Consider the following 16,095-nt stretch of genomic DNA (forward strand, 5'->3'; position numbering starts at 1 on the left):
CCATGATGTGTGTGGTAAAACTTTGGTTATACAAATGGTAATCAATAGGCAAAACACCTACACTTTCACTACAATAAAAACATTCCCAAATAGATTTTTTTTTTCTGTGCGATGTGATTGATGTTTAATGTCCACAATAACCTCTTAGTTTTCCATTTAACCATTTATCAGCAACCACCTTTTCCAAGGCAAGTAATAACTTAAAATGATATCTTAGCCGTTCTTAGAATTTTTGCATTTCACTTCACTGCTATTTCATTGTTTTTCTATGTAAACATGCACTAGATAGACATGTTTGACCACTTCTCTCATGCTTAATGCCTTATGCAACAAATGTTTTACAAAACATGTCTCTCGACCTTGAATTTTTTTAATTCCACTGTCCTGCATGTTGCATTTTTAAATGTAAAAATGCCTTTTATGTTAATGGTCCCTTAGAAGATAATTTTCCATGGGGCAGCAGACAATAAAGAAATATACAAAGTCACTAGCTCACTAGAGCTGTGATGTTCAAGGTCACTTGTCTCAGTAAATGCCCACTATCGTTACTCTGATAAACTTGACTGTACCTTAATGCGGTGAGTCTGTCCATGGTAGTGCTGGGAGGTAAATTGGGACACTTGGCCCCCCATCATCTTCATCCTTGGCCTCTGGAGGTGTCTTAACAAGGAGCCACATCGCAGTAATAAGGATCTCTGGGGCTGTCCTTCACCAGCAGGCATATCACAGGTCTCTATTTTAGTTTGTGGCCAGCAGCGGAGGCAGTCTCATAACAGGACTCCTCCGCAGGCCTCAGTCCCAGAAATTATTTTAATGAACACGTTGGTATTTACCTAATAATAAAATTAATGCAAGAGATGTTTGCTTTCTAAGGTCTCCTTATGCATGAGTACTGTAGGGACCACATCCATCCTGAAAAAACATGGCTGGTTTTTAGCTGGTCTCTCAGCTTGACCAGGTAATAAGGCCCAAAGCTCTTTAAAACCAGCCAACAGGCCAGCCTTACGAGACCAGTTCTCTTGTTCTTGTTCTTTTCTTTTCTTCCTTCTTTTTTCTCTTGTTCATTCTTTCTTTTAGTTCATTATTTCTTTCTTTCATTCCTTCTTTCTTTCTTATTTAATTGGTCCTTTTGTTTGTTTGTTAGTTTCTTTTTATTTCTCTGTCTTCCTCTTTATTGTTTTTTCTTTCCTTATTTAAGCTTTCTTTCTTTCTTTCTTTCTTTCTTTCTTTCTTTCTTTCTTTCTTTCTTTCTTTCTTTCTATCTTTCTTTCTTTCTTTCAGAAATTGCAGTGCTGTACTCCCACAAGCCTATTATTCCTCGCACATGCCACCTCAGTGACTGTGGTTTTCTGGGATAAAATGGTTTTCTTCTCTGAGAGGTGGGAATATGGCGCTAACAATAGATTCCAGACCAGAGAGGCCCTTCAATTGTATGCTGGTATGTTGGGAGATTAGTCCTTTTGCTGTGGGGATAACAGCTTGACTTTCGGTGGAAAAAGGTTGAAGTTCACAATTTGTTCTTGTGTTCGTATTTTTTTTTTTTTTTTCACATCGATAGTGCCTTGTGTCTTTGATTTGTTTGTGCAGTTGTTGCACATATCTTGGTGTGTCCTGCCATGCTGCTGATGAAAATGACTTGGTATGTGGACAACACACCGGCCCATGCAGTGCTGCTGTTAGCCTGCTGAAATAGATCATCCACAGCAGCAGGGTCTGTGAAACCTGTGGCTTTATCAGGCCCATGACTCTGTTTGGCCAATGGCTATAGAGCACCGCTGCTCAGGTACAGTCACGGGATTGAATCACCAGCCTGCAGAACTCAGAACACCTGCAGAATCCTTGCACAATGTCTTTTTTCCAACCTTGCTTTGCACTAGCTCACTATAATTTATCCTTTGGCTACAAGCCCAGTCTTTATGATACAGCATGAGGTGATGATGACGGTGTCAAGTGCGTTTATTCGCTCAACTTCTCTCATAATATCTGCGGCTAAGCAGTGGCATACTCATCACTCAGTTCATCTTATCTGTAACTTGCTTTAAGATGCTCCTCCAACATCAGATATCTCAGAAAACTCCCTGATGGCATAATATCTGCCTGCTCCAAGTTTATCTGGAGTGACACAGATTGAGAATGTGTATCTTTGCCCTGTGGGCTAAGTCTTTAAAACAATAACCCTCAATTGCTAGGTGCCTCAAGTGTTCAGAGGAAGGAAAGGCGGAAATAAAATGCCATATTCAATCTTTTTGTTCCTATCTAAATGCTTTGAGTCAACTATAAAAGGTGTTTGGACTCTAGATCCACTGTGATGTAACGTGAAGTGTTGTTCTCGCTTAATGTGTTAGAGTCTTGGCTTTTCCCGCTAATGTTTTTTCTTTCACTGTTAGCGCCTGTCTGTTGGGATACAGTGAGATGTCACACTTGGGTAGTGTTGTTTAGCAAAGCCGTAGACCTTTTGTCTTTTCATTTACACCTTGTTAAAACCCTAAGCCTAAGACTGTCTGTAACATCTTTTTTTTCTGTTAGGAACTTGTTTTCTGTTAGGGAAAATGATGTGATAGTTGTTAAATAGTTGGCTACCTTTTTAGCTTAATAGGTATCCAGTTTAAAAAAAAAAAAGAGTAATAGAGAAACTTATGAATAATGAATGAAAATAATGAAAGAATGACAGTAAGACTAAAAAATAATTGTAATAATACACCATATAGTATTACATTTTACAGATGCACATCGTTTTTTAAATTATTTTTTTCATTTGATTTCAACCCACAACTGCCATTTGTGCCCCTTCAAAAAAAAATGCATGGTAGAGAACTACAGAGAAGATAAGATTAATGAACAATAACAAAAATAAAAAAGAATGACAGTAAGGCTAAACAATATAGTAGAATAATTAACAGCATATTAATTGTTACATTGTTACAATAAAATGTATTTTAACATATTTTACTCTTTTTAAATATAATTTGTGTCCTTATTATCTGACAATAGGGCAAGTTAACCTAGAATGCTACTGGTGCCTCATTAAAATAATGGCATCCCTTAAAACATGGTATCACATGCTTCAATGTACTTATTAATATGTCAATTACATATTCACAGAAAGAGCGGAAGGGAAGTTAGAAGAGGTGTCACCTCAAAAGTGTGTGAGCATATCCGAGGGAAATACGGGTGTGTGAGTACATGCACACAGGTGGCTCTAAATGGCTTGGCTCTCCCCTGGTGGGCTGGGGTTTGCTGTGTCCGGAGCCTTGCTTTGTCCAGGGATTTCTCTCTGATTAAGCTCTGGTGAGGTCTCACTTAAGGCTGAGGGAGAGAAGCGTTCTACCTGCACTGCCCATGCTGTTCCCATCACAGCCACTTCCCCCATAATGCCACTTAATTCCCCAAGAAGTGGCACACTGCAGCAGTGGCCAGCCGGAGGAAGGGTGTCGTAATGCATCTGGACCTGACATCGCCCCACAGGGATAATAGCCCTGATTGCTCCTGATTCCCCGTCTCCACAAAGTACCTCATGTAAAATAAGTGACATTTAAAAGGCATCAAGATGTGAAAAGGAGCCAGGGTGTGCACCAGAGAAAACGAGAGAGAGAGAGCAGGGGAAGTAGTAAGCTTTTCACCAGAAAGAGGACGAAGAAAAAAAGGTCCCTTCTTTTGCCGGCGGGGGAGCGACAGAAAAACGATAAGCCCTTGTGTCGCGAGCTGACCCTCGCTGCTAAGCTTTTTAACTTGCCCCTGTCTGTACTGCTTTTCTCTCTCCCCACACAACTCTACACACCCGCACACACACAGAAAGAGAGAGAAGGAGGCAGAAAAAGAGAGACGCTGGCAGTGGGTTGACATTGCTTCTGGGAAGTGCTTGAGTCGGCGTGCTAAAAATCATTTCGGGTTAGATAGAGGCCCCCTGAGCTGGCCCGGGGATATCACCGCACTCATCTCCGTTTAGAGTGAAAAGCGGCAACGCAAAGCACAGCCTGCAGGCGCCCTGCTTGTCCGTTCTCAGACAGAGAGAGAGAGAGAGAGAGAGAGTCAGAGAGCGATACAGAGGGAATGCAGTGGCCCTTGCTGTATGCAGTGTTGAGGGTACAGTCAGCATATGTGCCCTATGGAATGCTCTGTGACCTTAATGCTCCACCACAGACAGTGGAACGCAAATCACTGACTCATTCAACTCAATCATGCACTTGAGCCATTTATCTCTCAACTGTTGCTTATTTTTCATTTAACAACTCCCTGTCCCTTTTTCTTTAAGTTGAACAGATTATGTAAAGAAATAAGAACGAAAAAACGCTTGTGCTTTTCATACCATAATTTATTAAATTACGTTAAATTAATTCACACATTACGTAGTCACGTTGGAAGGTCACATGTTATGTAGGCTTAAGTACGGACCTAGTGTTTACAAAAATGCATGCAACATGCACATTCTGCCTTCGTCACGTGTGCCCTTTCCAAAGTTGCTCTGCAATGCTTGAAGTTTTGGACGCGCATGCAGAGCTAATGCCAGACTAACATTTGTGGATAAAAAGTAAATCAGTTTTTCTTTTTCTTTTTTCTTTTTTTTAAACATGACCAATTGTTTTGCAAGATAAGACCCTCATTCCTCGGCTGAAATCGTGTAGCTGCATTGAAAATTCAATTTGGACCTTCAACCTGTTGATCCCCATTGAATTGCACTACATGAAGAAAAATCCTGGAATGTTTTCCTCAAAAATGTATTTCTTTTTGGCCGAAGAAAGAAAGCCGTGAACATCTTGGATGACAGAGGTGAATAAATTATCAGGAAATCTTTAATCCTTTAAGGGAACGAGCAACCTCAAGTAATCTTTATTGTATGAATCAATCAATAAAGGGCTTTAATATTCACTGGTAGAGTCAAAAAGTGGTTGCAGTACCTGTCAGAAGAATGGCACCGTGATGACACGTTGTCATGGTTACAGTTCAGAAGTAAGTTGCCTCTTTATGATAGACAATGCTGCCCTTGAGAAGCGTCTGTGTGTGTCTGGCTCTGGCCTGTCCATTGTTATAACTGTTAACACATTCTCACCTGTACACATTAAATCTCTCTCTCTCACACACACACACACACACACCGGCAGCAGTGGATAACTGTTCACACATTATCACCCACTGAGCACACACATTTTCTCACTGTGCTGTTCCTGTATCCCCTACAGGGCCGTGCAGCATTGTAGGTTAAGATAGCTGCCAACAAGAGTGCTGTGATGCTATATAACAAGGGAAGTGGGCCGCACTAACACTATTTTATTCTGATGACTGTAATTTCAATGTGTTTGTGATAGGAACTTTTAATGAACATTTAATGAATATTTTTGCTTTTGGTATAAACCTCAAAAAAAGTGTCATACACTGTATATAGAGGTAGTTACCACATGCACTAAAACAATTTATTTCTCACAAAGGAACGGTCGGTGCCTAGAAGGAGAGATATTTTGTAGGCAAGTACGTTTGCGATATCTCATCACCCGTCTCTTCACCGCTCCTCATCTAACTCTTCCCCTCTCTTCTCTTTCTATTCATCCCTATCATTTCTCCACCTCTCGCTTTAATTGTTTATATGCATTAACATTCCCCAAATAGACCTTGTTCAGGTGACAGGGCTGTAATTTGGCGGGCCCCTGTTCCACGGTGCCGCAGAGAGATGCAATTTAGGTTTGCGTGGCGGCTGTAATCTGGGGTTGTCAACGGCCCGCGCGGTTCCAGCCTATGCTAATCAATCAGCTGCGGCCTGTACCCGCTCATCTGACCGGCTTAGCACCGCACCCGTGTGCTGATATATCTATTAGTCTGCCGTCAGCACCGTGCCGCTGCGAAGATGAGATTCCGCCAGCTTTGGCATTTTCTCTCACAGATAAGTAAGCTATCAGGCCACCGGATAAATAGCAGAGCAAAGAGTTGCCCCGGCCCCTGCGCACGCCGGTGACAATGCAGCGATGGCTCTTCTCCCCTCATTATACGCCGCCACCCCTAATCCAAAAAAGTTGTTTACCAAGAGAGGAGGGCGGCCTTATCTACCCGAGGCACAGTGTTGCGGCTTTGAAAACACACTCGTGTGTGCAGCTGGGCAAGACGGAAAGGTTTTTTTCCCCCTGTATTTTGTCGTTTCGGTGTGCTGGAGCTGGTTGGTTAGAGGCTTCCTTTTTAGTTGCTCGGTGTGTTCACTGAAAATTGCTGAGGGGGTGTGTGTATGTGTGTGTGTCTGTATGAATGCATGTGTGGGTTTGCGTTGTAAAAGATTTAGCTTGTCGAATGTGAACCGAGTATTTAAGGGTGGGCGGTCTGTCCAAAAACATCATGGTATGAGTAATTTCATCAGACAGTAACAATATATATATAGATGTAGTTGGCTTAAAATCCTAACTTGTTTTTGGACACTTGATGGATGCAAATCCAAAGGTTATTCATAACAGGATGACTAATAAGTCTGGCATTAGTGTGAAAACAGCTTCACACTACGTAATATCTGGATTTAAGAAAAACAAAAGACTGAGAGTATTACATTTTATATGTGATCATGTACGGTATATTTAAAGCGATTAAAAAAAAGCAGTGACATTAAGACACACAACCGCAGATTTGTTTGTAAATGAATCCAGGGTTTAATTTAGTGAACAAAGAACCAAGTTCTTGCCGACATGGTCCGGCACTTCATTAAGAATAAAGTTCATCAAATAAAGTTTATCGTTAGATTTCTTCATAGACCTGTGTTTGCCTCTCTTGTTATTTACACTACATGTGCAAATCGGTGGGCGGGGTTTTAACAGGCAGTACTGTAGCAGAAGGCATTGATCATCATCTGCGGAGGCGGTGTTTAGCCACACTATTACATCATTAAGTGGCACAATCCACAACCTTTCGTTTGGCAGAATGGCTTCAATATAAGCTATTTTTAGATTACCGTATTTTCCGGACTATAAATCACACTTTTTTTTCATAGTTTGGCTGGTCCTGCTATTTATAGTCAGGTGCGACTTATTTATCAAAATTAATTTGACATGAACCGAGAGAAAATTAACCAAGAGAAAACATTACCGTCTACAGCCACGAGAGGGCGCTCTATGCTGCTCAGTGCTCCTGTAGTCTACACTGAAGACATAGAGCGCCCTCTCGCGGCTGTAGACGGTAATGTTTTCTCTTGGTTCTAAATAAATGTGACTTATAGTCCAGTGGGACTTATGTTTTTTCCTCATCATGACGTATTTTTGGACTGATGCGACTTATACTCAGGTGCGACTTATAGTCCAAAAATTACGGTAGCTAGAAAGTTTTGAGTTCTGTGTTTTTATAGCACATGAGCTCTTGTATATCAGAAGAAGGGAATTTAGATTTCTCAGTTCATGAAACCTTTACATAGTACACAGTCTTGTATCTTTGTCTTTTTGTCTGATTTTCAAATAACTTTTTCAAAATCAAAGTTTGTAATATATTGATTCACCTTGTAACCGGTTGGTTTGGTTCAAGGCTTACAGCTCTTGAGCAAAGACTATTTTATTAAAAATCCCCATGGGAAACATGTATGTAAAAAAGTTCTGGAACCAGTGAGTGGGCACTTTATAGCGGACATTACCTAGTTGTGTATCAAAACAAAATTGCTGCTTAATTTTATAATCAACAAAGTGCCCATGTGTGACACTCTATGTAACTCAGAATCATATCTGTATCATAGCTGTTTGCTAATCAGACTGAATGAGATCTCATTTAGAACATTAAACTTCTCAAATCTGTATCGTGGTAAGTTTCGGGAATACATCTTCATGTCTTAAACAACCGTTTCTACATCCTTTTGTTGAGCTCTGTCAGGGACCGTACTCCATGTTGGAGTCAAGATTGCACCTCTGATTGCTTTAGACCTATACTCTCCCATACTCTCCGAGACACCATGAAGTGACTTTGGTTGTCTGTGGGGGTACTTATGAGAGAGAGTTGTGAGTGTGTGTTCAGTAATCCTGAGTTGGAGTAAAGTAGCGGTGTGAGGGAACAGATTGCAGTTGATCATGCTGAAATGCGCTCTTATCCGTTATTGGATCTGAAATGGAGGAGGCTTAGGAATTATCAGAGGCCGGTGGTAATGTGGAGATCATCTGGAGAAAGCTCAGGGCTGCCCCACGTCCTGAAAGGGAGGAGGGAACGCATTACTTTCTCTTTTTTTGTTTCTTTTCCCGTATCTTAGGTTCTTAATGTCATGCTGTATGACTGATTCGTTATAGGTTTGTAGCTAAATCTGTATGGCATGCTAATCTGTAAACCTCAGTATCTAACTGCTCATAACGTGGCGTGGTAAGCTGATTGTTTGTCTTGTTCATTGTTGTTTAAACCCATGACGTTGAGGGTTTGTACATACATATGCAAGCAAACAAGCTCCTCCAGAGCACTGTGGTTATAGTTTGTACTGTAAGTAAGTGCCGGACGGCATCTTTGCGTCTCATGCCGGCTCATATGATTAGTGTCTGGCATTTCCACCGGGATTAGCCAGGCGCGGCACTTTTCCAAAGTTCACAAGGTTGAGAGTTCACTGACACATAGGCTGTTTAAAGGAGGACCACAACAGCATAGTGAAAGTGGGAAATTATTCCCTTATTTGGAAAAATCAAAAAAGTATTGACTCTTTTCTATCTCTTTCTAACCCTAGCAATGTTAAGACACTTCACCTTTACGTTCAGTAGAGGACAGTATAGCTAAAACAAGGCACCAAATGCCTAGTTTGTTTTTCACTATTCAGCTAGCATAGTGAGCTGCTATTTAATCTACGTTTTAGCACTTTTACATCAAATTTGATTTATTCGACAAAAAAAGAAGAGAAAAGTAATGTACAAAGGTTTGAAGATAAGTAAATGGAGGTAAATAGTGTAGCATTTTAGCATTTGGTAATAGAAGGTGAGAAGTGATTGCATTATCACCAGGAAGAGCTGTTATCTGCGATCACCTCACGACTTCTTCCTTTCCTCAACTGCATCTTGTCTCCCAGGTAATATAAAAGTCACACCTTTTACTTACACTTGTCTGTTTTATGCCTGTCATTTCTATAGTTTAAATTCAAGTGACTGATTCATGACTTTTAGTTTCCCTCTTTGTGTCCATGTTAATATTAAGTGTACTTAAATACCGTTCAATAGTTTGGGGTGGGTAGGACTTTTTTAATGTTCATGATAGTGTTATATATTTTTTTTTGGCAAGTCTCATTTTTAGCAGTCGTAACTCCAGTCTTTAGTGTCACATGATCTTCAGAAATTATTTTATTATGCTGATTCGGTGCAGTTTTTATATTCTAAATACTTTTGTGGAAACTGATTTTTCATTATTCTTTAATTAATAGAAAGTTCAAAAGAATAGATTTTTACACTTTTGATAAATTAAAAAAAATAAATCATATCCCAAACTTTTAAATAGTACTGCATATTTACATGGTCAACAAAACTATAATAATATCACTATATAGTAATATTACTATACAAATCTATTTTATATGACTGCATGTGTATTCGTGAATCGACAACACAAAAAACTATTGATGTCTTGACAAAAACATTAAGCAAAAACCTGCACAATCAATACACTGACAAAATGTGTGTAATTTCTGAATGTTTTGGTGTGCCACATTGAATATTCCTGAAATTGATTATAAAATATGCCTAAATGTTTATGGAATATTCCAAGAAATGTATTGTGGTATGGTTATGTATTATCAGATAATTGTTGCATAATCATGCTTATTTGTATAGCGCTTTTGACTGTTTCAAAGCAGCTTCCCAAGAAGAGATTTCATTTATTTATTTTATAATTTTTTTAACTTAAGATTTGTTGAACATTTACTGCAATCTTTCTGCACATCAACTGTGTCAGCACACAGTGAATAAAATTAAGGAACGGTTTGAAAGTAATAGTGTATTTCTTCATGGTGTACTTCAGTTGAGAGTAGGGAAAGAAATCCAACTATTGCTATAATTGTATCTCAGAGTATCATTATTGAAAAGACCTCTAAAAGCAGAGAAACCCCTGCCCTTATTAAGCAGCCCCTGTCTTATCTTACCATTTCTACAATTGCTAAATCAATCCATTTCAAATGTCATTTAAAAAAAATTCTAACTTATGAGAATGACATTATGCCATTTGTACTCTTAAGAATTTAAGAAACCTAAAACACTTTTGCTAAAAATTTTCTTTTATGTATAACATTACAGCAATTAAAGGTGCTGTGTGTAGGATTGGCACCGAGTGGTTGAACTGGTATTGCAGTCCAAATATTGGAGAGGTATTTTTTTTACCCCGGCCCCTCCTCCTCAGACTTGATGCACGCACAGGTTGCCAGATTGATGACACCAACAGGAACGAGTGCACTTGACAATGAATGAAATGAAATACGCTGTTTTCCGCTAACTAGTGCTGAAACACAATTGGGTAAACTGGCAGTGGGTGGGATTCACAAACCAAACCAGAGTCCAGAACCAGAACGCACATTTTTTCAAAGGAGAATAACTGACTAGCATTGTTTTTCAGATAAACACATATGTTAACTTAGCATGTTTCTTGAATATCTGCAAACATATTATGGTATTTTTAGGCTTTTGTGGAGTCAAAAACTTGCATACAGCACCTTTAATAAATGAAGATAAGATTCAGACCAACATTCAAACTAACAGTTATTGGATATTTACATTTCCAGCCATATTAGTCATAGAGGAGGATTAAACTTCCAAAATTACAAGCAGCTGAATTAATCAGCCCAAAAAGGCCTCCTAAATGAGGCTAGAAGTTGTTGTTGTGACCTCTAAGTGTCATACTTTTTTTTTTCTGTCTAGCTACAATCCATATGTGATAAATCTTACACTAGCCTCTCAAAATGTCATATGGTTCATCAGCAAGTGGAATAGCAAGCAGGTGCTGTCGCCTTTTAATGGCAGAGGCATATGTTGACGTTTTATCAATAGACATTATTAAATCTTGCTTGGGTGAGTTAATCTCAAGCTGATGGTGCAGAGAGGTTGAGAGAGGCAGGCTTTAACAGGCCTTCCTGAAAGGCAGGTCATAAGCTGCTTATTATATCGACTCTGTCTTACAAGCGCTCACACACACATTTTCTCACCCTCTCTTTCGAACCGCCTGTATTTCAGTCATTCTTGCATGCACTGAACATTAAAAACATTAGCAGGGTCATCCTGCAAAACGGCACCATTGATGTCCCTCATACTCATATGTGAAAAATAACTTTAGGGATAACAGAATAGATTCTGAACTTTATTGTAATATAGCCATTATTTTAATACAAAATGTTTTTATTTTTGATAAAACCATTAATTTTATTAGATTTTTCTTTCTTCCATACTTTCAGCATAATGATGCTTTTTTATTCATAATTATCCTTTTTAGTAATAACTAAATTGAAATAAATGCTCGCATTCTGACATTTTCCTCTCTTTCTATTATGACTATTAGAATCAGAATCAGAATTAGCTTTATTCGTCAGGAATTTTTTTTTTTTTTTTAAGGTGTTGCTGGTACACACATACATAAATACATGCATGCATACATACACATCTGACATGAGAACAAAAAATACACATAAATTTAGCAAGACTTAGCAATAAATAGTGTATGTACAGATTTTTGCATTTTTACCCTATATAGAACTGTTTAAATATTATTTACGGAAATGAATTACAGAAGTCTTTAGAGGTGCAGTCATTTGTGAAGAGGGAGAAGAGCAGTGGGGAGAGAACGCAGCCCTAAAGAGCTCCAGGGCTGATGGTGCGGGAGTTGGATGTGAGTTTTCCCAGCCTCACTAGCTGCTTCCTGTCTGTCAGGAAGCTGGGGATCCACTGACAGATGGAGATGGGCACAGAGAGCTGTGTGTTTTTGTTCTGAAGGGTGTCCAGGATGTTGAAAGCAGAGCTGAAGTCCACAAACAAGATCCATGCATAAGTCCCTGGTTTGTCCAGATGTTGGAGGATATAGTGCAATCCCATATTGACCATATCATCCACAGACCTGTTTGCTCGGTAAGCATGGGTCCAGTAATGCCCTTCAATAGGCCAACACCAGTCTCTCAGATGACTTCATTAATATCATCATCATCATCATCATTATTATTAGTGTTTTTAATTTAGTTGATATTATGTATAATTTTAAAAATAATCTTGAAGGTCTGAAAACTTAAGTTGCACTTGAACTCTGTCACTGCAATATTTTTTCCCCTTTTTCAGTAATAAAATCTTGCTTGACAAATAATAAAAAATGACATTATTTTAATAATTTTACAGACATGAATCCTTTCAGGATGTTTTAAAGTCTCTTTTTTAATAATTCTATGCTACATTTCCTGTATCATTAGAGGATGCTGTAAAAATGTCAACCTGTTACCTTGTGTTGTTAATTAAAAAGTGTATATTTGTGCAAATATTGATATTAAATTCTCATAAGGACCTTGTATCATAATGCTGGTAATATTTATATAAATTATGACATGACATATAATATACATTTCTCTTCTACAGAACATAGTAGATATTTACTGCTGCATATTATCCATATAGCTGTATGTCAATGGTAAATACTTATTTTGTGTTCAACAGAAGAAAATATGTCTTAAATATATGAAATGGAGCCAGGATGAGTAAATGATGACAGAATGTTTATTGTTGTCTGTCCCTTTAAACTTGAGTCACACTTAAGTTTTTAATATTTAAACACATTTTTGTCTTACAGAAAGGTACAAGCGTTTCTTAGTATGACCCAGCGCTCACACACCAAAAACTCTGTTTTCTTTCTTCTTTCTTTTAAAACACTTCACATATTTCTACATGAAGATGCGTTGCAAACGAAAGTAAAGTTACACACACAAATCCAAACACATAAGAGCTCCCATCAAAGGCAGACAGCTCAGGGGCCTAAGTTTATTGAAATGACTGTTTTCCTCAGCTGCATGTGTGTATGTGTGTGTCTGAGAGACAATAGCAGCTTTATGGCTCTTGCTGGAGCTAGCAGAAGGAGCAGAGGCTGACAGTGGGTGATAAGACCACCAGCCAGCTTCTTGTGATAATCGTTCGCTGGACCCCCACTCACTCTGTGCACAGCTTACAAGCCTAAGTAGCCAGAATCAGAATGTGTGTGTGTGTGTGTGTGTGTGTTGGAAGCGAACTGTAGCGAGCAGGGAGCGTTCTTCATGAACAGAGAGAAAGCGGCAGTGTAAAAGAGAGTGAGACACTGTCTTTATGTTGCCTCATGTGAAGGTTACCATGTAGGCTTGTAGTCCTTGTGTGAGGTTGTGGTATGTAATAAACTGAATGTTTCCATTTAATCTTTGTTGAATAATGTACATCATGGTAAGTTTCAGCATTTTTATATGATGTGGCCATCTATACATTATACAAGTATCTCTCTCACCCGTTATCAAGGAAATGTGAGCTAAGATGTGATGGTTACTACAGGACATGACGTTGACTAGATGAATGTTCACTAAAAATACATTTTGTGTGTTATAATTTTATATGTATATTTTTGTAATTATATGCAATTACATGTATTTTAATAACATAGTATTTATTATATTATATCACTAATTTAACATAGTAAACAAATGTTAATCTAGTGAAAAGAAACTAAATGTTTAGAACTAATGAAATTGTAGCGACAATTATGTATATAGAGCGATCAGAGAAAATAATACTTTTAATCAGCAAAAAGTGTTCAAACGTAAATAAAAGATTTTTTTATTTTAAATAAATGCTGTTCTTTTGAATTTTAAATTCATCAAGGAATATATGGCAGTTTTGACAAATATATTAAGCAGTGCAACTGCATAATAGATTAATCAAGGATGATGAAGACTATGATGAAGACTGCATTAATTACTGCTGAAAATTCAGCTTTGCCATCACTGGAATATATATATATATATATATATATATATATATATATATATATATATATATATATATATATATATATATATATATATATATATATATATATATATATATATTAGCAACGTTACTGTTTTTGCTGTTTATTTTCTTTTATTATTATTATTATTAAATAAATGGAGCCTCAAAGGGATAGTTCACCCAAAACGTAATTTAATTTAATTAATTGAGAGAGCTCTCGGAATTCATCAAAAATATCTTAATTTGTGTTCCGAAGATGAACGAAGGTCTTACAGGTTTGGAACGTCATGAGGGAGAGTAATTAATGACAGAATTTTCATTTTTGGGTGAACTATCCTTTAAAATAAATAAATAAATAAATACATTTGTTATCCCATTTTTGAGTGATATAGTGTATGTTTGCCTAGCAAATCTATTTTCCACCCCTGAACATCACAGTAAATCACATGAGCTATGATTGGTGGTTTAAATATGTCAGTCAGATGCCTCCCTCATATCTCATGGCCAGATTATGCCGTAATGTGCACTAAATTTAATGTAATAGTGATAACGGTGTAGTATTCCTGCTACTGTAAACAAACTCAGCAGTATGGTGCACTAGTAAGTACCAGCACACTTCATACACTTCTTCTAACTGCTATCTCTTTCTTTTTCAGGTGTCTGGCCTTCTGAAGAGGTCATGGCCTACTATTGCCTGAAGAAACGTCACATGTTCACGTGAGCCCCCTTCTCTTTCTCTCTCTCTCTCTCTCTCTCTCTCTCTCTGTCTCTCTTCTCCCACTCTCTCTCTCACTTTGGCCATATGACAGAGAAGCAAGGGGCACTTTTTGATTTGCACTCAAGGCGGTACACAAGCCTTTGATTTCCTGTTTATACATTCAAGAGGCAGAAGAGGGAAGAGAAGCTTATCGATCACACAGCGGCAAGCTGAAGGTCAACTGGGCATATTGAGATAGAGCAGGGTTTTGCGCCCTTGGGCCAATGCTTCTGTAGGAGTGTGTGTGCGTGGAGGATGTTAAGACCTGTGATCTGTTGTGATTTGGTCTTTGTGTCGCTTTGGTGTTAATTTGCATGTGTATATGTGTGTAGAATGTTTGTGCGTGTGTGTGTGTGTGTGTGTGTGTGTGTGTGTGTGTGTGTCGACGTGTGCTCTTGTTCCTGTATGTCATCAAGAACTGTCACCCTCTCACTATCTTCCAGACCTGTTATCAGGCACTCACCAAAAAGTGGAAAAAGAGGAGGATAAAGCAGAACAAAAAAAGTCAATTTACAGAGAGCACCCATCTCTTCTCTTCATCCCTCTGGTTTTTTGCCTTTCTTTCCACTAGCCCAATGTACAGCCAAATAGCTACCTGTCACTGGGGCTTTGTCCCTGCCGCGGCTCATACTAGCAGTTTTGTGCGCATTAATTTTTAATTGCACTCCCTCATACAACAATCGCTCTCTTCATCCTCCACTCTGTCTCTCTGTCAATGGAAGGTGTCGGATCACAGGCTCAGAGCAGACAAACACATGGAGACTGTTGTCACAGAGTGTAGAAATGACTGGCAAAATGATGAAGTCAAGCTGCCGTCGTGTGTGTGTGTGTGTGTGAAGACACTTCTGCTCTGCAGCTCTGGGCTGCTTTTGATCTACAGGGACTCTACTATATATTTTGTGTATGACAAACACAAATGAACTCTATGCAAATTATAGTCTTTGTGTAAATCCTCTGTTCCTGTGAGAATTATATGAATTACCTTTCATATGAATTATTCTGTTCAGGTGCATAGGTCTCTATATATACAATAGGTATGTGTATTAACTGTTGTGGTGCGACTCAAAAATGTCAGGGTTGTTCTGAGGGGGGGGGGGGCAAAAATGCTAAATGCAGTTAGCAAAGGGTAGGGAAAGTATCTGGGAATGTATATGTCTATAGTTATTGACATACAGTATGGTTTAAAAGCCATCTGTCCAGTCAAACTCTTCTGTAGACAGATGCTAACACATTTGCAAATACTGAATGTTCATTTCAACAAGGATAAGTGGTTTGTGCTGACCTCAACGTGTTTTGTGTGGTGAGTTTTTGACTACCAAGAGGATAAAATTATCAGTATACATAGAATACAGTAAGAAATCAGTGTATAATGTTTCATTTTTAACCCTTTTTATTTACTTCTGTACATATTACTAATGTGTTGGTTTGTCACTTGATGTA

At 38.4% G+C, this 16,095-nt stretch overlaps 1 pseudogene; it reads left to right on the plus strand.

The window, feature by feature from the left end:
• Positions 1 to 16,095, plus strand: part of LOC113057119 (calmodulin-lysine N-methyltransferase-like) — an 85,668-nt pseudogene that overhangs the window by 46,306 nt on the left and 23,267 nt on the right.

Source organism: Carassius auratus, chromosome 38, assembly GCF_003368295.1.
Source record: "Carassius auratus strain Wakin chromosome 38, ASM336829v1, whole genome shotgun sequence".
Classification (NCBI taxonomy): Eukaryota; Metazoa; Chordata; class Actinopteri; order Cypriniformes; family Cyprinidae; genus Carassius; species Carassius auratus.